Source organism: Eubalaena glacialis, chromosome 7, assembly GCF_028564815.1.
Source record: "Eubalaena glacialis isolate mEubGla1 chromosome 7, mEubGla1.1.hap2.+ XY, whole genome shotgun sequence".
In the NCBI taxonomy this organism is placed as follows: domain Eukaryota; kingdom Metazoa; phylum Chordata; class Mammalia; order Artiodactyla; family Balaenidae; genus Eubalaena; species Eubalaena glacialis.
Window position 1 is genome coordinate 18,563,149 of NC_083722.1, and position 24,027 is coordinate 18,587,175.

The following is a 24,027-nucleotide window of genomic DNA, read 5'->3' on the forward strand; positions in this document are numbered from 1 at the left end:
TTCAGAGATCTTATCTGATTGAATATTTTACAGAGTAAGAATCAACGTACTTGCGAACAGACGCCTTCAAAACAGAGTGGTAAGGAGCTCATCTCAGAAAGGTAACAGTAAAGTTTCCAAGCCTAAAAGCGGACATTCAAAGAGCTTAATTCTCATTGGTTAGGGTCAGCGGGTTACTTAGGCCGTGGCTGATTGGCTACAATGTGCTGAGTCACTACGAGAAGAAACTAAAGCTCAAGCTCCTGCCATTTAAATGGATACTTTGGGGAAAGGGTACTTACCCAGTTTTGCCGAGCTGGATGTGGGCTATTTCCTCAGAGGAAGGTGGGTCACAGCCTCTATTCTGATTTTTACTTCACGTTTGTGTGCACAAAAATCACCTGGGGAATATGGTGACAAGGCAGACATGGGCTCAAGCTGAGAGTCTCAGAGGCATTAGGTCCCACTGTTGCAGCAGGAGGAGCGAGAGAACCGTCACACCCCAGGTGATGGGTGAGTCCCTGGGACGGGTCACCAAGTGAGAGTCCTTGGCTTCACTCAGGAAGGAATTCAAGAGCACCCAACGGTGAAAGCGAGTTTATTTAGAGAGATGCACACCCCGTAGGACGGAGGCGGCCCAGCGCCACCCCACCCCCGGCTGCGGGGCGTGGTTAGTTTTTATGGGCTGGGTAATTTCATATGCTAATGAGTGGGAGGAACTATGTAGGGGAAGGGGTGGGGATTTCCAGGAATTAAGCCAACGCCCACTTTTTGGCCTTTTATAGTCAGCCTTGGAACTTTCATGGCTCTGGTGGGTGTGTCATTTAGCTAATGTATTACAATGAGTGTATAATGAGGCTCAAGGTCTACTGGAAGTCAAATTTTCGGACATCTTGGGCCTAACTGGTTCTAACCCATTTTTGTTCTATGCTTAATGGCTGTGTTATTCTTTTAAAGGTTGTGCCCTGCCCCCTTCCCTCCTGTCTCACCATGAAGTCAAACAATCTGTGTTTTTAATGGATTTTCTAGGTGATCATGACACAAGTAGTCTGAGCTTGCTGCTTTAAGAAAAGCTGCATTACATCATGCAGTAGTTTCTCATTTATTACTAGAGAAAAACTTGTGGAATCAAAACTGAGAAAGTATTCGGGTGTCTAACCAACAGGTCACCAAGGTCAAACCAACTCATATGAGTTAACCTGTTTCCTGCTTCTGCATACTTAGAGGATTTGCGCTGATTTCTGGGTGAAGAATTGTGAGGAACAGAAAAATGTTTAAATGTCATCTATGCTTAATTGACCTCCATATTCTGCCACAGCCCCTTACCAGTAGGAGAAGATATGGCCAAAGGCTTCCTTTCTTTCATTGGTCTCTCAAACCTTAAAAGCTTCAAGTAGAATAACAAATATTTTCTTTCTACAAAGGGCTCTCATTTATAAACTGATCTAAGCAGTTTTGTGAATATCCTTAACAGAAGCAAATTCGGGGTTTCTCTTATCAGGGTCAAAAAAGAGTGCAGATGTGGAAATTTAGATAAATTGGATTAAATTACAGAATGGACTAGATGGAGTCAAGATCTGAGATTTTGTGATTCTGGAGGCCCCGTGACTTTTCTGCTGTATTAGTATCTCTCCCACAAAGTACCAGGGAAGGATGAACAAATTCATGAAGACCATTCTGATCTTCAGCCACTGGCGGGCCTTCTCCCACTAGAATGGACTCCCAAACATCAGGCAATAAGCAACAGAAGAGCAGCTACCTGCTTCTCTGTCCCTTTCTCCCACCCCCAGTGAGCTGCAGGCAGCAGAGGAAAAGAAGAAAAGTAAAATTGGTACGTTTCTTTTTCTTTCTGCCGAAGACAGGGAGCTCTGGCCAGCCTCTCCATTAAAAGTGGGAGAAAAGGTAGACTCGTCCTCTTTGATTAGGACTGTCACCATCACACAGTGGTTGCAATTAGTCCATGCCAGGCTTATTCAGGCCTTGGATTCTTTTCAGAAGTGAAAAAGGGAACACTCCAGGTCTATTGAATTGGAGCGTGGCATCTGCCGCAAACCGAGGGGAGAGGTCGGGGGTCAGTGCTTGATTTTGATAAAGCGTGCCAGATTAATTGTCTTTGGTAATCCTGTTTGTCATGCTAGATATGCAGAGGCGTCTTTGTGGCACAGGCTGACATATGGGCCAGCCTGCTGCTTGCCTATTCAGCCCCCCCAGCACATGCTCTCCACAGTTGGACCGGTTCCCAGGGCCTTGTTTGCCAGAGGAGTGGGGCCTCCTGCTCCTCCCATTCAGCCAGCCCCCATCTCCACAAACAGGCTTCCTAATCTTCAAGCCTGCCTGGGCTATTGAAAGAGCCTGCATTATTCAAAAAGGCCTAAAGAGAGAAAGGGAGAGAGAAGGGGGGCTGGTGAGGAGAGAAAGAAGGGGATTGCGGAGGAGGGAGAAATACAAACACCAGAGATGGGAGTGAAAGACTCTCCAGACTGGGGAGGGGGAGGAGGGAGGGCAGAGAAATATAATTACAAAAAATAGCAACCGTGTACTTCAGGCAGAGCCCTTCAGGAGGCTGATTATAGCTCCTCTCCAAATCTGAATCTATCACCAAATTATACCCTGCCTCTTTTGTAAAATAAATGTTAATAAGAGGTAATTTGGGCCCTGCTGATTGTTAAGCTCAATGGAGATAGAAAATTTTTTTTCTGCCTGTGTGTGTGTGTGTGTGTGTGTTTGTGTGTGTGTTTATTGTACTATCTGGAGGGCTTTTTTGTCTTCCAACCAAAATGTGTATTCAGCCACAAAAGATGAAACAAATGTTCAATGGCCTGACACAAGTGCCAGAAAATGGAGAAGAGTTTGAATTTTATGATAAAGGGTGAATGTACTGATTGGCAATTGGCCCTTAATCTACTAAAGGGTGCAGTGTGTGTGCTCTGGAGAGAATGTCCCCTGGATTTTAGAAGAGAGAGGAGCGAGGAGGGAGGAGGAGGGCCGCTAAGCCCTGCCTGGTTCTTGCTCTAAATAGCTTTGCCTTTCTTTGGTTTAAAAGCAGGATTTTTTTTTCATTTACATAATCATTATTTTGAGTTGCTGACAATTCCTTTGGGGGCTTTTACATGTAAAAGCACAAAAAATAGAGATAATCCTGTGACAGAGCTTTGGAAAATGTTCCTGTGATGTGTATTTACGAACAGATCCAGAAATGGAGCAGTTAGAAACAATGAATAATAATCTTCTGATCAGACAAAGTGTGGAGATATTAAAATATAAATCCTTGATTGTAATCTCCCTGAAGCAGTCCTTCCTGTATCTTTACTGTTCTGTTCTTCTCATCCACAGGGTAGAGATGGGGGACAATTCAATCAATAGTGTGTCTGGCCAGAGACTGCTTGGACTCCAGTTATGATTTCTTACTTAAATACTCTGAATACTAATTTTGGGGGAGGAAGATGATAATTTGACAATGTCATCTATCATTGATTTCAAGGGGAACATAATAGATTTTCAAAATTTAAAAAATTGAACTAAGAAGAAATCATTTAACCCCTCCTTTATTGTAGATATTCAAAGAAAAAGATTTTGTCCCCCTCCCCAAATAGTTGACTGCAGTACTTACTGCTTTTCTGGGATATGTATTTCAACATTTATTTGTTCTGCTTCCTGTAATAAAGCAGGCATTGGACTCAGCAACACAGGGCTGGGTGTGTAGTGGAAACAGAAACAAAGTAACAAAGTTTCTGTTTTCATAGAGCTTATGGTGTATGAGCATTTTTGGTTGTTTGGCCAGTGCATAGAACAGGGCCAGGAACATCCCATGAATGCATGAAATTTTATTTATTCAAAAAAATTTCTGAGTAAACAAGTAGCAAAATTTTTGACATTTCCAAGGTGGAATGCTTGCTTTAACTTATACATGATGCTATAAAGAAGGAGAAAGAAAAGAAGAGGAAGAGGAGGAGAAAAAGAAAAAAGAAGTAACACTTTTTGAGCACATAGTTTATGCTGGGTATATACCAAGTGCTTTATAAACATTATCCCTTGTAATCTTTAACAGAACCTATGGGTGGCAAGGGCTGCTAGCTAGTGCACATGGATGCCTCCATACTAGTTATATAACTGAATTCACCTGATAACCCTGTAAAATGAGTTATAGCTGATGCCCAAGCATCATCACTGAGACCCTCTGGGGTGAAGCCCAGGAATCAGTATCAAAAAAAAAAAAAAAAAGTTCCCAGGTGATTCTAATGAGAATCCAGAAATGAGAATCACTGATTTTAAGTCATATTTTTCAAACTTTGTTGTGCATGCCAATCTCCTGGGGGTCTGGCTAAAACGAGGTTTCCCAGTAGGTTGGTTTGTGGTGAGTGCCTGAAATCCTAGAGCTCTAACAAGCCCTCGGGTGATGCTAGTAGTATTGCTGGTCTCTGAACTTCTTTTAAGGAAGCAAGGCTTTCAAGATGAAGCAGCTTGCACAATGGCTGACCTGGATTTCACACCTTGGTTTTTCCAACTGAAAAACCTGAGTTCCTGAGCCCTGTGATCCTCTGCCTCTTACAGAATGAAATCCAGCCTGTACGGAAGCATGGTGTGATGGGAAGAACGCTCATCTGTGAGTCTGGTGATCTGGGGCTTATTTATAGTTCTTTCACTGCCCTTGACTTTGGGTCTTGCCTCCTAGGGTCTCAGTTTTCTTCTCTGTAATTTGTAGGGTTTGGACTTGATTATAGTTGCTGTCCTTGGATTCTCAAAGTGTCACCTATTTAAATGTCATCCATGAGATCAGACAATCAGACATTTCCTGTAGGGAAAATTCCACTTTAGGAAGAGATAAGAACTTATTTCTTTTCTTTTTTCTTTTTTTCTCTTAGTGAATATGTGGGTTTTCATTATCTGCTTGCTGGGGTGAAAAAGGTAAAGAAGGATTGGTATTACTGAGAAGGGTCCTTTGTTCAGCAGCATCCCCAGAACCACCCCATGTGATGTCCTTTAACTTTCCCCATTTTGTTTACCACTACTTGGGCATTTTTTCAGTAAAGAAAATCAATTAAAATGGAAATCTGTGAAGAGATATTAATTATTTACATCTTAGCAGGACCTGGTGCTTTCGGAATGCCCTGAGGCTATTTGGATGGGAGCTGGAGAAACAGGGACAGGTGATATACAAATGGGGGCATTATTAGCCAGACGTACGATACCTGTGCCTGGATGGCTGAAACACAGATATAAAACAGATTCAGAAAGGGATAAATACCATATCTTTCTTTCTTTTTTGGCTGGATTTCTGGGCAGATCTGTCTCAGGGTCTTCCAGCCTTTGCAGAGATTGGCACCGGGACCATTCCCCTGAAGACAATGGAAAATGACCAACATTTAACTGGCCTGTCCCTCATTCACCTTGGCATCGCCTGAGCCAAACCCTTTAAACCTGCGTGATTAGGCTCAGTAGGAGCCAGTTCCCTTCCTCTGTTCATGAGGCCAACAGAGGCAAATATTGCTTGTCTCCTCTCATGCTCTTTATGCGATTATAACACAGAAGTATGCCTCTGGATTCCTAAGGTAAGCTTATAGAGAACCTGTGTCTCCTATACATGGGCTGTAGGAATGAGGTAGAAACTAGGCTTTGGTCTTTCAAGAGAAGCATGACATTCAGGAAGGTCCAAATATATAAGGAAGCAACACTATTCTCATGTTTTTCTTCTTTACCTTTATTCAACATATTTGTGTCTTAATTTTTTTTAACATAAATTAGTCAAAAAAGGCTTCTTTGTGGATTTTCAAGTCAGTGTGACAAGTGAGCCTCAGAAGATGCCTAAGAAACAAGTTATGAAAAGGAACAGCCCCCCATCCTAGACCTGCCCTGTCAAACAGACCATGACTAGCTTTCACATCTCTTCTTTATTTCTACTCCAGAACAAGCTATAGCCTTGCTCACAATGCTTTTGCCGAATTTTACAAGGTCAAAAATTATGCAATGGGGGAAAACAGTTTGAGGGAAACAGGAGGAGTAAATCATGTTTTATTCAAAGGGTGGCTTCCTTTGAGGAAAGCATTATTCCTTTCAGGGCTGCCTTTAATGTTGAAGTTTAAGGAGTCTTGAAGCTTAGCGTGAAAACTTTGCTCATCTTTTCAGCTTTCCCAAGTGGGCTAAGGACTCTTATGCTGGTTTTAATGCTTTTTACTAATTCAATAATACTCAGACTCCTAATGGCCACTCATCCTGCAGGCTGTCTACAAGAGCAAGTCAGGATGTCAGAGGACTGTGTGATTCAGTCAGGTTACTTATATAAGATCTATTTCACATCCTGAGATAATACTGATAAATAATTATCACCTCTACCAAAAAAATAGCACAAATAGAGACGTTGCCTGTTTTTTCCATGGGCTTATTTAAAACCAGGTTAAGGAAGGAAGTGCTTCTTCCCTCTGTGCTCTGTATCCCTCTCTAGGGGAAGGGTAATTAATCATCCTAACTCTTCTAAAATCTAGTTGTTAGCCTGCCCACTAATAGTTTTCCAATGTGCTTTAACAGTGATCTAACATCTTGGAAGTGAAAGGATTCTGGAAAGATAAAAAGTGATGGTTTGCCTTATCTGCTGCTGGACTTACTTTATCAGCTCTGGTGATTCAGGTATTCTTGAGTTATTTAATTCCAATGTCAACTCTTTTCCTCCTGTCTATTTTTATTCATCATCCTACTTTTTCCAAGAACACTCAGCCATTTACTGTTACTACTACTACTACTACTAAAATAATAATAATAAGAAGAAGAAGAAGAAGGAGAAGAAGAAGGAGAGAAGAAGAAGGAGAAGTAATATTAAGAGCAGTTATCACCTGCTCAGTTTTTATCTCACTTTATACTTACCCTCAAATTCACAGGTAGGTACCACTATTTCCTCCACTCATAGCGGAAGAGATTGAGGCTTAGAAAATGTAGGTAACTTGCCCAGTGTTCCACAGGCTACCAAATGGTAGTCAGACTAGAAGTCTGTCCTTGACCATGATGCAGCAGGGCTACAAAGGATCAAATAAGCAAGCACTTAGAAGACACCTGCAACATTTAATGCAATGTGTTAGATATAAAGTAGAATAGAACAGAATAAAAATAAAATAAAATAAAATAAAATAAAATCCTGCCCTCAAAATTCTCCCAGAGATACTAGGCACCTGCCAAAACCTAGTGTCTCTTCTCATAGATGTGAAAAACTAGATAGTCGCTGCCCTCAAAATGCTAGACTCAAGATAGAGATATGACAGAAAAACAAAACCTCAAATAACTTTATAAGAATTAATAAAACATTGAAGGGGGCAATAAAGATATCCCCCAAATCACAAGCAGTTCTGATGAAATGCCAGTGAATGACATTTCTAATTTGCGTGCTATCAATTAAGGGAAATAATTTAGGATCTGAGAGCAGGGATAACAAGAGCAATGGAGACTCCATTCTGTTGAGTTGAAAGGTTCACGATACTCTGGCTATTTTTTCATATAAATATTTAAATATGTGGTATCTTCTTTGAATTGATCTGGGTGTATAGCTCTCCCTAAAACACTAAGAGCTAAGCCACTGAATGAATACCTTGATAATTGAATTTCCAAGGATGCAGGCTTCTTGTTCTCCTGAGTACTAACTGATTGGCCAGCTTGTTTGTAGAAGCCTCAAGTTTTAGAATTGATTGTGAACATGAACACTAGAGATTATGAAAAAGTAGTATTAAACAATGCAAAAACTGGTTCATAATTATTGCGTTGCAAGGCAAAATTCCAAGGATTTTACAAGTTTTAATCTATGTTAAATGTCGCAAGAACACTTGAGGTACAGAATTCTGGCAGAGCTACTAGATATTCACCAAAGCCTGATTTCTTGTTTTCTGACTACATTTTGTACTCTATCTTGTAGTTACTTACGGCTTTGTGACTGACTTTAGACCAATGTAATGTGAACAGCTGTGAAATTTTCTATTTCCGATCTAGGACCATGTACACCTTCCATGCACAGTCCTCCATGCTCTTTTCTATTTCTGGCTGGCTGAAATGGTGACGCTCCCTCCCCTTTCCTCAACATACACACGTGCGCACGCACACATGCAAATACACAGGGTGGCATCTTTGGGATCTACATACTGAAGAAGATAACACCGCAAAGTAAAAGGAGCCCATTTACAGAAGAGCCATCCAACTGGGGATATACATTAGACTGTAGAGGGAACAAGATATACTGTTTTAATTGGTTAAGCCACTGACAGTTGAGATTTACAAATTAGGGCACCAAGCCTACCATAAAATATGCATTACTATTTCTCCCATTTTTACTGAGGCTCAGCGAGATTACGTAACTTGCCTAGGACCTTTTAAAGAACCAAGATTTTAAGCCAAGAGATCTGATTCCAGAGCCCAAGCATTTATCTACTATGCTAAGTTGGAATTTAACTCATTCCTTTCTTCTTAGATGTGCCATTAGTTACACTTCTGGTTAAAACTAAGTTAATAATGATACTGTGCAAAATAGTCACTACTATATTCTTTAGTGTAAGCAAGCTCTTTGAGCCAAGTAAAATTTTAAGCAGCAGCTAGTAGTTTAAGAAAAATGTGAATTTTCCTTTGTTTCTGTAGAGCCTGTGCTTATTATTTCTGCTGGTTTTAAGTTTGGGAGCATATTCAGTCATACCAACTAAAGGTTGGAACTTGGGGTACACAAAGGTAGATGCAAAGTTAGTGCTCCCCATGAAGTATCAGCTCTGCTGTTGCATGGCTGTGTGCATTTTGTGAGAAATGAACCAACCAACCAAAGAAGAAAGCAACAAAAAAGTTTCAATGCAGCATTTATCCTTGTTCTGACCTTTAGTGTTCTTGAAGGGAATACTAACCAATAAAACTAAACGTTGGAGTAGGTTTTTAAATCGCTATAATAAAATTAATGTAGATGGGATTGCAAGTCAAGAGTGGATGACCAGAGAGTACTTGGGTCGAGATATTAAACTAGATTTATAATTGAAACTTCTTGGTCTTGGCTGGGGGAGATTGTCAAACTCTCCACAAACATAAGACCATTCCTTCATACCTCTCTCTCATCTGGGCTATTTCTCAATCTCTGCTGTTTTTTTCTTCCCCTACAATCATGTTTCCCTGCCACATAATCCAAGTTCCTGGATGGCTGGGGAACCGCTTTTATGCATATTTTCATGCCTTATATTGTCTATTGTGGTGTTTGCTCAGAATAAGCTGTTCAATAAACACCCCCTAAATCAATGAATATCTTAATGGTCTTTAATATGAAATGGGATTTAATTTAACGCTTGAGTCCCTCACCAGATATAGCACAGATAGTTATAATATCTCAGGAATCTACTTTGGTAAGCTAAATATTACCCATTCCTTCCCAGATAGCTGACTCTATGCCTAGATGTTCATTTTAAGTCCATAAAGCACACTGATTATTCACGGTGTGGAAATGAAAATAAAATTTTAACCATTAGGATTTCAAATTAGCACAGAGTAAAAGGAAGACTTGGTGGACCATGTCTGAAAGTAAAAATTAATGCAAAAAGATACACAAAATTTGAGGGCATGCAAAAACTGGTAAAATCTGAGTAACTGCTGGAGACCAGTTAATTTTGCTGTGCCAATCAATTTCCTGAGTTGATTATGCATTTTAGTTTTCTATGTCATCATTGGGGGAAGCTGGGTGATGGGCACGAGGGGCTTCTCTGTGAAATTTTTGCAACTCCTGTGAGTCTATAATCATTTCAAAATAAAAAAGTTTTAAAAAGCAGCATAAAACAATTTAGTGATAGAAGAGGATTATCAGAAAATACGTCTACCCTTTTAATTTACAGTGTTCATTTTGTGGTTAATAAAGGACATTTGAGAAGTTTTTTCATTGAGAACTCATATTAAAGTCTCTTGTATTTCTGGCTAGTTTAGTCTAATCTAGCCCTTCTGTTAATGTAGAGTGCCACAGATTATAAGAAGATATATTTTGGTAATAAATACTTTTGTTTTTGGCTGCTGAGTATGGTATCTATATAGGAATAATTCACACGTTCACATTTTATGCAAATTATGTTAATCTTATAGTCTTCAAACTCATTTGATGCTGCTTTTATTGTACTGATGGCAGCGTTTACTGCTTTGTTTTAATTATGCCCTCACTGATTACGGCACTGGAGATTTCTGCCATCTCAATACTAATGATATAATTTTATGTTTGTAATACACAAAATTGAAACATACGTTCATTGAAACTATATCATGCAAAGAGGCTAAATTGATCAAATAAAATCCACCTCATAAACACACAATACAAAGATACATACACACAAATACAATATTCCATGAATTTAGATGCATTCAATTAGAAAAAGCAACTTCTATTTATTTCTAGAATTCTCAAATAAGCTATTTCTTCATATTGCTTATAATTTATTTTCCTTAGACTTATCCTTCATATATTCGCTTAAAAAAAACTTTGGTGACATTCTCAGGACAAAGTGAAATAGAATGTCCTTCTATAACTAGATTTTAAAGATGGAAGAGATTTATAAATAATAAAATTCAACTGGCTTATTTTAAAGAATAAGAAACTGAGGGTCAGCCATGACATGTGGCTTAGTGGCACAGTCTGGATTAGAAAACAGTCTTCTAATTTTCAGAATAGTGTACCTTTCAGTGTCTGACCTTACCTCGTGAGAGAGAATGTGGAAAATTCAAAATCTTAGGGATTGAATGTTCCACTTAGGTAATTTCGTCACATTATTACCAGATATATGAGTGGTCTGGTGTTGACATCTAAGATATTTATTAATACTCGTGCGTATTATGTCCCTCCTCTTCCCTCATTCCGATTAATCAGGCTACAGAAAAAAAAGAAAGAAAGAAAGAAAGAAAAATACGTAGGAATTGCTTAGTCTGGGAATGTAGGGAAAGGAAGAAAGGGGGGGTTCTTTTTCCTCCAGTGTCATTGCGCTGTCTTGATGTGAAGAATCGCCGCCAAAAAGAATCTCTGTTTCATTGTCAGTCTGGAAAACTGCGTTAGGCATGTGTTGGCATTCTGTGATTGGTGAGATATCCTACTGTTTTTATGCTTCAGAATTATTTGCCATGTTGTTTAATTACCTAATTAGTCTTTTTTTTTTCCTGTCTCTATGCCATTTCCTGAACTGCAGTCATTTTGGAAAAGCAGAATTATAGCCTTTTTTAGTCTCTACGAATTTTCCCTATTCACTTATCTTTGTTTTGTGAGAGCTATACTGAGCTACTGGTACGGAGAGAGAAAGACGGATATATGGATTGGGAAAGAGGAATATACTGATTGGAACTTAGAAGGCTTCTTTTGCCCACTCTCTTCACTCATTCCACCAACACTGATGGTCTCATCAGGCTTCATCTTCCCTCTTTGTATGTTTTCCCTGTTCTTGTCTCCACTGATGTCTATTATCATCTTATATAACCAATATGGAGAAGTTAAGGAGATGATTGATCTTTGAGAGTATCAGAAAAAAATGTGAGGAACTCTGAAATGGATCAAAATGATTACTGGGTATCTTCAACAGAAAACTATGTGTTGAGGGGTTTGCACCTTTCACAGTGTTTGAACTGTTTTCCAACTCTCTAAATTGCAGATAACTCTTAGCAATGCAAATAATTACTTTCCATTTGCAAATGAATTCTGTCCAGAGCAGGGACAATTGATTTCCCTCCTCCTTACAGAAAAACCTTTATATCTATTTGTAAGTTCATTTCAGCATTCCTGTTAGATCTTTATAATTGTGGTCCATTGGATTCTCTTTCAAACTGATTGTAACATTTGACTGGTCCTCTCATCAATTACATCCAAAACAAGACATTAGGTTTACTATAGCCCTTTAAGTACATTCTTCTAAAAATAGAGATTGTTGTTACATAAAATGAGGTAGTCTGTCTATTCAAAGTTATACGCTCAATTGTGACTCATTACAACTTCATCATCACCACTGTCATTACCAATGGGGTATTTGGCAGATTGGGAGAATGAGACAGGGAAAGACAGAGACAGAGACAAACAGAGAGGCAGATACCCACTCATACACCCCACACCCCTGCCACACACACACGTAGAGTTCGTTTCAAGTTCACCTTATAGGCTTCTTGGCAGACCCAATGCAAATGTAGGACTTCTTCTTTAATTTTATAGATTTAGGAACATTATTTTACCAATATATCATAGGATTTTGGAAATAAATTTGTATGAACTAATCACATTTAATTCCAGACTGGATCATATAAACCAGAATTTTAAAATTTTATCCTGGGAACTAAATGTGATGGAATAATCATTTCTGGTTATTTGAAGGACCCAAAATGTGCTATATAGTGGGCATAAATTTTGAGTATTTTTAAGAGACTATCTGGATGAAGCTAACATTATTTGGCAAATTAGTGTCGTCAACTGTATTTCAATCTAAATAAGCAAACACATCATTGAGGCTAAAATCTCTGAACAGCATCTCGGGACAGTTTTGAAAGGATACTGAGAAATTCTGTGTACACAATCTTCTTTTTCTATCCTTCTTATCAGACACTGTTATCCTCTATCATAAAAATGTACTCATTATGTATAATTTCCTTTATATTGTTTTTTATTAGCTACATTTTATGTTGACATGATCCATTCAAGGAGGCACCCTTGGCCCATCCCACGATTTAGGAAGCATTTTAGTTTTATCTACAACGTACTTTCAAAACACCTATTATCTAATTTTTGTTTTGATAGCATTTACTTCAGTAGTTAATCTAATTTTATACGATTTTTTTTTTGGACTGACTTTTGTTTTAGGGTAACCTTATCTGTTCTTTTCCTTATATAGAGGAATTATATTTTACTTGAGCAATTTGCACTTGCTAGCATCAGTCAGAAATAAATAATATTTTTAATAAACTAAAAAAGGGGGGGGGCTTAGTGGTTACTTTCTCTTCTAGACATTAAACCCCAGACCCCAGATTTCACAAAGATGATTTCCAAGTCAAAACCAAAGTATAGATCTATGGAGCACATAATAAAGTTGGGCCTAGGGCCTCTGGCCTTTTCAAAGATGAATTAATGTCACAATCTCCCAAGTAACAAGTGGAATCATTGAATGATCTTTCATTTGTTCCTGGATCTATAAAAGCTCTAGAATATATCAAATAAATGAAATCTCGAGCAAGGATAAGGAGCTAGAAACAACAACTTAGAGAGAGGCTATGTCCATTTTTGTTGGGAAACACCTAATTTAATGCAAAGGTAATTTTTTGGTGTTTTCTGGTGGAGGATCACTTTGTTGAAGGACACTGGTGTCACGTAGAGGAATATGTGTCCACTGCTGATGTATTACTATTTCTAGAAGATGCACATTGCTCATCGCCTAGCAGAAAGAAACAAAAATGTATTGCATGAATGTGAAATTTGGCTACATGATTATACACATAAGGTCTCAAATCATTTGGGAATATCACAAATATGTAAGGAGTACATGCACATATGCTATAAACCACACACAGTACATTATAATGATTTTTACCTTAAATAGTCAATAGTCTTTTAAAGAAATCATATTTCTACTCACACATACACAGTGGCATTTAACATGTGTAGTAAAAACAGACCACTTCTATTTTATCAGATATTTATCCTTTCTGGTGTCCACCATTTATTCCTGAAGGGCTAGGGTCCCCCCTGTATTTATTTTCCTCCAGCCCAAAGAGCTGCTTTTGTCATAAGTCGTCATATAGGTCTGTTGGACATCATTTTCTCAGCTTTGGCTGCCTAAGAAAGCATTTATTTCACTGTCATTAAAGAAGAATATTTTTGATCAATATAAATCTCTAAGCTATTTTTTTTTTACTTTCAGTACTTTAAAAATGTTAATCAATTGTCTTTCTGACCTCCATTTTTTCCTGGAGTGGTCAACAAACATTCATATTGTTGTTTCTCTGTCTTGAATCTTTTACTTTGGCTGCTTTTAAGATTTGTTTTTTTTTTTTTTATATTTGGTTTTCAGCAATTTGATCTGATTCTTTTATCTCCTATGGTGTTTACTGAACTTCTTGATATACGGCTTAACATTTGGAATGTTCTCAGTCATTATCTCTTTAACTATTTCTGTCCCATTCTTCTCTTGCTGTTTCCTTCTGGGACTCCAATTATGCATATGATAAACTGATATTTTTCCAGAACTTGGATACTCTTCTTCTCCTTCTCCTTCTTCTTCTTCTTCTTCATCTTCAGCTTCTTAAATCTTTTTCTCTTTTTGTTTCAGGCTGGATATTTCCTTTTGATCTTTCTTCATGTTTCCCTATCCTTTGCCATGTACAGTCTTCTCTTAAACTAATAAACTGAATTTTTTATTTCTCATACTTTACTTCTCATTTCTTTGGATTCTTTTTCATAGTTTCCATGTCTTTGCTAATTATCATCCCTTTATACTATTGTTCATTTTCCACTTTAACAGTCAATTTAAAAGTCTGATAGTTCTAAGAGCTATGCCTTTCCTTATGCTCTTCCCATTGACAATTTCTTTTCTTGTGTATCTTTTGATTTTTTCTTCCTTTCTTATTTGTTTTTGATTTTAATTGTTTGCTGAGTGTTTTTATAAAGATATGGTAAATAATATCTATCTCCAGAAAGAACACACCCCTTCTCTGTCAGTTTGCTAGAGTGGAAACTGAGTCAATACACTTGGTTGTTGAGGTCTGGGCTTTATTAAGATGCCAGTTTAGTTTGGTTCAACACTGGATTCAAATGTTTTAGGAGTAGGCTTGGCTTAGGGTTTAGGCCTCACTGAAATTATGGAGAGCTGCCTGTGTTGTTCCAAAGATGAGTCCTTTTCTTCCTCAACTGTGGGGTATCCCTTCCTGCTTTGCAACCTGCTACCACCATTTTGGACAACTGATGAGTTTTCTTTGCTCTCTAGCTCCACCTGCTGTGTTAAGAGTGGTCTCCTTTGGCTCTTCTGAGACATCCTTGGCTTTTTGAGTTCAGCTGTGGCCACCCTATAATCTGTGAAGCTGGTATTGCCAGAGAGTGTGTATGTCTCAGCAACCTCCTTAGCTGAAAGTTCTGAGTACCTCAAAGGCTTTCTTTCAGCTTTCTTTCCCTGATCCTGTTTATGATCTACTGATTCCAGCACTGGGAGTGTCTGGGACTCAACTGGGTTCGAATTTACCATGTCAGCTCACACATGACTACGAAAAGATTGATGTGTCATACCCTTTGCTTCTTAATCCCATCTATGGCACAGTCTTTATCTCCACTCTGTTTCAGTCTGCAATAAGAGCAGCTGAACATTTTCTCTGTTTCTTCTAGGAGTTTTGTAGTTTCAGATCTTACACTTAAGTCTTTAATCCATTTCAAGTTAATTTTTGTGAGTGGTATAAGATAGGGGTCCAATTTCATTTTTCTTCATGTGGTTATTCAGTTTTCGAACACTGAATAAGAAGAGACTATCCTTTCCCTATTGAGTATTCTTGGTTCCTTTGTCAAATGTTAGTTGACTGTACACATGGGGATTTATTTCTGGGCTCTCAATTCTGTTCCATTGGTCTATATGTCTGTTTTTATGTCAGTACCATACTGTTTTGGTTGCTAGAGCTTTGTAATCAAAAAGTATAATGTTTCCAGCTTTTTTCTTCTTTCTCAAAATTGCTTTAACTATTTGGGGTCTTTTGTGATTTCACACAAATTTTAAGATTTTCTTTTCTATTTTTGTTAAAAATGCCACTAGAATTTTGATAGGGATGGCATAGAATCTATCCTTTACCTACTTGGTTAAATGTATTCTTGAGATCCTTTATCTACTTGGTTAAATGTATTCTTGATCACTTTGTTGTTTTTGATGCTAATGTGAATGGCCTGTTTTCTTTATTTCCTTTTCAGATATTTTGTTATTCAAATAGAGAAACACAACTGATTTCTATATGTTGATTTTTCTATCCTGCAATTTTACTGAATTACTTTATTAGTTTTAAGGGTTTTGGGTTGAGTCTTTAGGATTTTATATGTATAAGGTCATTATGCTAAGTGAAAGTCAGACAAAGAAGGTGAAATATTACATGATAGCACTTATATGTGGAATCTAAAAAAGCCAAACTTGTAGAAGCAGAGAGTTAGAATGGTGGTTACCAGGGGCTGGGGGGTGGGGGAAATGGGGAGATGTGAGTCAGAGTACAAACTTCCAGTTAGAAGATGAATAAGTTCTAAAGATCTAATGCACAGCATTGCCATTATAGATAACAAATCTACATTATATGCTTGAAAGTAGCTAAGATGTTGAAAGTTGCTTAAATATTCTCACCACAAAAAAGAAATGGTTATTATTTGATGGAGTCATTAGCTTACGCTACAGTGATAATCATAGTGCAATGTATGTGTATCAAATCAGCACATTGTACATCTTAAAGTTATATAATGTTATATATCAAATATATCTCAATAAACTTGGAAAGATATTTTTCTAATAAAAGAAAAGGGGCAGACAAGATTTTTTTTCTCTTTTATAAAGGTCTTATTACTCTCTAGAATTTAGTTCTTTTGGACTTGCATTGGTCTTATTCTCTCTGATGTGTTTTAAAGCTATGCTTATGTAATCTGTCTGACTTGTTTTAATTTTAAGGATGAGACCAGTGACCTTTTGAGATAGCAGCATCTGAACCAGAAGCACCAATAATGATTTTTAAGTCTTTTTAGCAACCTCCAGCACCTAATATGCAGTGCTATAAAATAGGTGCTCAATAAATATTTGCTGAATAAATATGGATAAGAAAGGAAGCAAATTTATTCTACTTTGCACCAGAGTACAGCAGAACTAGGAGCAAGGAATGAAGTTAGAGAAAGGTAAATTTGGGGTCAATATAAAAGTGTACTGTTTAGGAAATATAGCTAACCAAAAGTCAAGCAGACTTACTTGTAAAGTAGTAAATTCCAAGTTATTCCAAGTGTTTAAGTAAAGATTTTAGGGTATAAATAGAGGTATATGTACTGCCTGAATGCTTATCTTTAGATGATTAGTTAGGTCTTTATAATTTAACGATTCTATATTATTGCAGAAAGAACAAGTTTTATATTTGTAAACCATGTGAAAGGGGCTAAACATTCATACACACTACACAGATGTACAAAGAAACTGTGATCTCTCAGTTTTCTCAATATAATTTTCTTTACCAGCTCCCATACCATAGAGTAGATGGGACAAAAGCAAACAGTAAAAATGTTTAAGTTGCCCAATCAATATGATCTTAATTTCCAGGGGATTTAATAGACTCTTGAATGACTTTGTCTCTCTTGTTTAAGTGTTCTGTCTTTCAAACTCCCCGACTGCCTGAGCATCTTCATGAAATCTGGATAAGAGCAACAGGTTGGTCTTTGTAATGCCTCTCTCTGGTGCCTTGTCTTATGAGGTACCTGCATCTCACCTGCAGAGGTGTGACTGGTCCCATGTAGCATTTGGAGCATTTTGTGGCATAAAGTGGAGACCGCTATCTTCCCATTACCCTTAGGCCATGAAATTCCCTGGACAGTTGGCCTCTGTCTAACCCCACAGCTTTCTTCTGGTTTACCATTCTTCTCAACCTTCCTCTAGGCCCCATATGGACCCTGGGAAGCCAGATGATCCAGACACACATCCTCTCATCCATTCAAGTATTTATTTTTGAAGTGGCTGCTGGCAAAGCTTGACTTATGGCCTTTGGGAGTTATACCATTACCAGTCCCTCCTCCAGTTTGAGGTTTCCCCCAACAAAGGAAAAGTGAGGACTGCATGCCTGACCCCTCAACCCTCAAACTCCACTTATGGCTTCCTTCTATACCCCTAGGCAGAAGGAACGGCCTTCTGTCATGTGGGAAACTACTTTGATGCAGTGGTAGCCTCTGAGTACATCACTAGGCGGGTTATACTCAAGTCGTGTAACAGGAAAGCTCACAGGCCAGATTGAAATGAGTGATTCACATGGTTTATTTAATTTGGAACGGAAAATAAGAACCACAAGGAAGAATAAAGAAGTCAGTTAACGCACATTACCTGAATTCTAGGTTATGCAGTGTTCATGTATTCAATCTCTTTCTCTGCTGGATAAAACTTCCACAATGATGGGTGTGCTTATGAGGACCAGAGTTGAGATTTCACAAGGGACCCCAACAGATGGTAGGCATTGGGGGCCAACACAAAAACTTGACCTATCAGAGACGGACCTCACGGGCAGATACATCTAGTCGTAGCCCATAGCTGTAGTTTGCCAATGACCTGCTGAGCTGCCACGGCTTTTTACTTGGGTGTCTCAAAAAGAGGACACTTAAGGTCAGTATGAGTATCACCAATGGGTTCTGATTTAAGACTTCATGCATATTATTTCATGAACCTCATGTATATTTAGCGCATCATCAATATTTACTTTGTCTTTCCATCTCTTTCTTTTTTCACTCACACACATATATTTTACTTACTTTATATTTGTCTGACATAAGCAAAGGTATATAATTTAAGGGAAAATTTAAATATTTAGTATTTTAAAACATAATCCCAATTAATTTTAACATATTAATTATCATTTTCTGTTGTCAGAAACAAATTAATGATTAATAAATTTATTGATATTTATCATGAGCCTACTTAATGTCTGACACTATACTGGGTATGTAAAATGCAGCTGTGAACTAGAATGTTTTTTAACCGTTAAACAGTGCTAATACTTACACAAATGTTCCCCAGTTACATAGATGATCCACTTAATTGAACTGATAACCTTAAACTTTCTAAATATCACAATCTGCTCTTAAAGGGATATTAGACGTGGTATTATTCCTCAAGGAGCTTACAAAATAGCGTATTTATTCTTTCATTCATCTATCCTGAAGAATATAATCAGGCACTGCATATATTATGCTTTTTAAAAAATCCTTATTTGACTTCTGAATGGATTCTTAGGCTAGGCAATATTGGAGGGGTAGGGATCTGGTATATTCATGTAGAGGGGTCAATTCTTAGATTTTTTAAACATGCAAAACCTTAGCACAGCATGGATAATACACATACAGGAATTTATGATTGATAGTCACATTTTATGTAGACAGTCACCTTCTAACTAACAAATTCTTTCTTCTTAATTGTGTGTGCAAATTTGGGGAAGGAGAAAATGGTGCCTAAGAAGTCAATCAATTTACCTTCCAAAAAGAAAAAAAAAGAAGGAGGAAAGGAAAGAAAGAAAAAAATACATATATGAGTTAACACATTATAGCCAGTGGGAATGCATGAAATACTAGAAATGGCCATATCCCGAGATAGAAAACACCTATTAACTCACTGAGATGTAATATTCGACTCTCTGCCACATGGGGAAATTTGGATAAATTCTTAGTCACTATTTCCAGGCTGCAATGTTGACTCTCCTGCTTCTGGTTTTATGTGCTATCATTCTTTTTGCATTAACATATTCACAGCAAGCCACAATTTTCCATTTATAGATTATTTCCATGAAGTTCAATGGCTGTAAGTCTCCTAATGATATATATTGTGGTGTCTTAATCTTTTCAAATAAGTGGTTTCAAACCACAGCACTCTTCTTTCAGCTATGTAGTTATCTTTGATAACCTTCATCAATACATCATTATTTGATGAAAACAGACCAATCAAATGCTGTCTGTTTTTCACTGTCCAGTCTTTGGATCTCATGGTTTTGTCAGCTTTCAAAAGCTACCCTGTTCCTTCTGGCTTCCCTGAAATGCCAGGTGATTAAGGAAATCTGCTGTGCTTGAATATAGCATAATCAAGATTATATTGTGTGGTGGTGTAGACTTTCTTTCTGCTGCTACATTTATAAAGCCATTGTATTAGAAGTCTATTCTGTGTCTTACTCTTGTTTAAAATAACCTTAAACAGTACTGATACTTACACAGATATTCTACAGTTACATAAATGTTCTACTAAACTGAATTGATACCTTAAATTTTGCTAAATATCACAATCTGCTCTTAAAGGGGCAAAAGTGATAAGTAAGTAAGTAATGAGCAGCTGTTTGGTTTGCATGATGGTTGTACATGTTGATAGGTAGAAAAGAAAACCAGCCATTGACAAATTAGATACATTCAGAGCATATTATTTCACCCCCAGTGATAACTGTATACTTTTCCTAATAATTTCTGGGTCAGTAGGCTTGCAGTCCAAAAGAGTATGGAACACAAAGTCATTTAGAAGCTAGTTAAACATAAGAATGTTTTTTAGGAATTTCTGCCTTCTCTGAGATAAAATATATATATACATGTATAAAGAATGCAGCATTGAATATTTATGCTCACTTTTCATAATTACTGTAAAATCATGCACAGTCCTACAGTGATCCCAAAGTGAGACTGGGAGATATGGGACACAAGGTCTCTGTATATGTAAATCCTGTTTTAAGCCAGGGGTACTGGGATTGCTTATATATGCCAATAAAATCTCCACATGTAAGCAGAGGAAGCTCTTCACTGTTATAAAATGTAAATCCTTTCTTAAAAAAATAACTGACTTGAAGTGCTTTTGTATCTGTGGATCATGCTGTCAGGATTTTAGTGTTCTAATAACCTAATTCTAATGAGTTCTTATGATTTATTCAATAAGCACGAAAGGTCTTTTATATGATCGTTACCTTGATGGCTAATACAGCAGGATAAGTATTCCAGTTAGTTATACAGTTCTACATAGAGATATTATTTAGCTCTCATCTTTGAGTAATTAAAAAAATGTTTTAATTGCAATTCCGTATTAAATAAATCAGTTGTCAAATTATTTTTATTTCTTAGTTTGGAAATCTCTGTTTAAAATTTGCCAGGAAAATCTGTAAAGTATAATCTCTCTTCAGTTAGATAAAAGTCATTTTAACTATAAAGCATGGTCACGCAGATTAAGTAATAGTTATGGATTCCATTTCTTTCCAAGGAATTAAGTTAATACCTTTAAATCTACCTAAAAACCTGCCACCAGATTTATAATTAGAACATTACTTACATAGAGAGCTGTTTCTAATATCACATTTTGTTTTATATTCCATAATTAGACAACCAGTCCCTTATTGACAGGTAGGTAGGTGATTTCTAACCTTTGCCATTTCAAACTGTATAACAATGTCCAAGTATTTAAATTTTTCTATCATTTCTTCCTTGATGAAATAGTTGAATTTTATGGTAGTAAGTTGTATCTTAATAAAGTTGTTAAGAAAGAAGACAATAAACAAACAAAAAGAGTTAAATCAATGTTGTTAATAGTCTTGTTTCCCATGTCTTTATCAAGCTTGTCAGCAAGACCTATGGATAACTGACAGAATATTTTTTAACTTATCCCTATAATTCTATACATTTTTTGCTTTATATATTTGGTTTTATCTTGACTTTTTCTTTTCCTGGTGTTTAATGAACTAGCAAAAGTTAAAAATAAGCTTTAGATCCCCTCCTGTTTTGGAAAGGTCCTAGGAGAGCATTAAGTAGATGAAAGCTGAGATTTCATCCAATTGGCTGGACTGAAAAATCCTAACTGTTCTACAATATATCCCAGGGATGAGAGTCAGCTGGAAAGTCACAAATGTGGGCCAAAAAATAATGACAGCAAACAAATAAGGAGAAAAGGAAACTCTTCACACATAAGCCCTAGGGAGATTGATAGAAGAATGAAATGTCTATGGGCGTCTTTGACTTTGAGAGTCAGCACCACTTGCCCCTTGAATCTAATCTGATCCCAGATGGGGAGTTTTACTTATATTTGCTTCCAAGTCGCTAAGAGGAGACACTACAAGTTTCAGTGATTTTTTTAAAAAATTACATTGTGTGCTGGATTCTTATCAAAGAACATGTTAAAATATATCGGGATCCAAGAGGTGATGACTCTTGTATTAGTCTAAATTTTCACTATATTTGCAAAAGGCATACAGTAAAATTTGCTACATTTTAATAAAGTACTTAAGTCACTGAATTTTGGGTAAAAACAAGTGAATTCTACCATTGTGTCTGCCAAGAAACACCACTGTAGGCATATTAGGGTATAGTAAAATAAGGTATTTAGTTTGATCAGAGTCTCAAACTAGGGACCAAATCAAATCCACCCACAGAGATGTTTAATTTGGGCAGCATAAGGTTTGTGGAGGAGATATGGGGATATATGTATATGTATAGCTGATTCACTTTGTTATAAAGCAGAAACTAACACACCATTGTAAAGCAATTATACTCCAATAAAGATGTTTAAAATATATATATATTTAAACTATTATAAATTTAAATAAGAAATAACATTCAAAAAAAAAAATTAAGTTCAATTTGCCCTTAGGCAGACCTGACATTTCAGCTGACTGTGGGCACTACTGCTTCCAAAGTGCTTCATAGCTTCTGCCACTTCTGGCCCCTGGTGATATGTGGATTTCCTACCTCCTATTTATGTGCGGGATCTGTTCAAAAGGATAGTGGTAAGAGCACCGAACTCCATGAAACCCATAACCAGTACAATTAATGAGGTAGATGAGATTGTTAGCTCTAATTCTTCTTTCCCAGTACGTGTCTTCTGCCCAGAAATGTCTTGATGACATCCCTCTGTGAGTAGGCTTTGAATTTAGGCATATGACATGCCCTCCCAAATAGAATGACACAGTCATGATGGTTTGCTAATGCTGAGCTTAGACCTCAAGAAGCCTTGAGTGTTTTTCTTGCTTTCTTGTACCTCTGTTATTACTATGATAACAATATGACTGGGCTAATCACCAGTCTTAGGGGGAGGTAGCATACAAATGAATATGTTATGAATGTGTATTTAAAAAATATTCACATGTTCAAATTCACTAGAAGTCAAACATTGCAGGTTAAATCCCTGAAAGATCACATGTATATCAAATTAGAAATTTAAAAAATCCTGTATGCACAGTGTGCTTAGGTTTTGGAGATGGGATTGAAGATAATTGTGCTAATACATGTTTTTGCAGGAGTGTAGATTACCTCCACCTTTCTGGAAAACAACTTGGAATACAGTATCAAAAGCAGTAAAAAAATTCATTAGAACTTTTTACCTAACAATTCTACATGGAAGAATTTTTTCCTAAAATAGGGTTGTACAGACCCCAAGTACACAAATCTTCATCACAGCTTTGTTTGTAGTAGCAAAACATTAGAAACAACAGTAGATAATTGAATTTAAATGTCAACATAAAAGCATAATTTAATTCTATAAAGCTATTAGGAATATTGTTATAGAAGTACATGTACTGACTCAGAAAGAAGTAGAGAAAGAAGTAGTTTAATTACAAGGAAAAGAAAGTTGAAAAGCAATATCCAGAGTACTATCTCACTTTTGTGCAAAAATATTCAAATACATTTTATATAAAAGAAGTCTATACTGCAAAATGTGAAACAGGTGATACCAATTTTCTGATTTATGCTTATCTGTATGTTCTAGTTTTTTTGTCACTATGGGTTGTTTGTGTAATTAAAAAGTAAATGACAAATGCATCCCTCCCCGCCCCCCGTTAAAGTAGTTGATTCAATATTTTAGAGAATCTAAAGTACAGATCAAGCCTCCTGCTCACCTGTAAATTAAATCTTGAATTCCATTTCTACACTGTTTTTCCTGTTTTCAGAATCTCTCTTCCTTTGTGGCTCTCTCTGTTCTTGATCCTACTCTATTTTATGTTTGACTGGAACTGTCTTGGGTTACCTGGGTCTTGGTTTTCCCTACTGCCATCACGGCTGAAACAAAAAGGTGAAAAAGGCAATGTGGATTTTTAAAATTCACCATCATAATCACAGAAAAAGATTTCACTTATCATGTTCCTTTTCTAAATACTCATATTTCAACTTTTCCTAAATTATCCATGTTAACCTTATAATAATTTCATCATCTACAAAGAAGAGCCTTAGAATGATCATAAATTTAGCAATAAACTTTTGGCAGTTTTAATCATTGAATACTTTTCACACTTCTTATTGACTGTTGTTAACATTATGAGGTGAAAAGAAGCAATCCGACTCCGCTAATGACCTTGAAAATAAGGAAATTCATTTCACAGTTATATTTGGATTTCTAATAAGAGGTA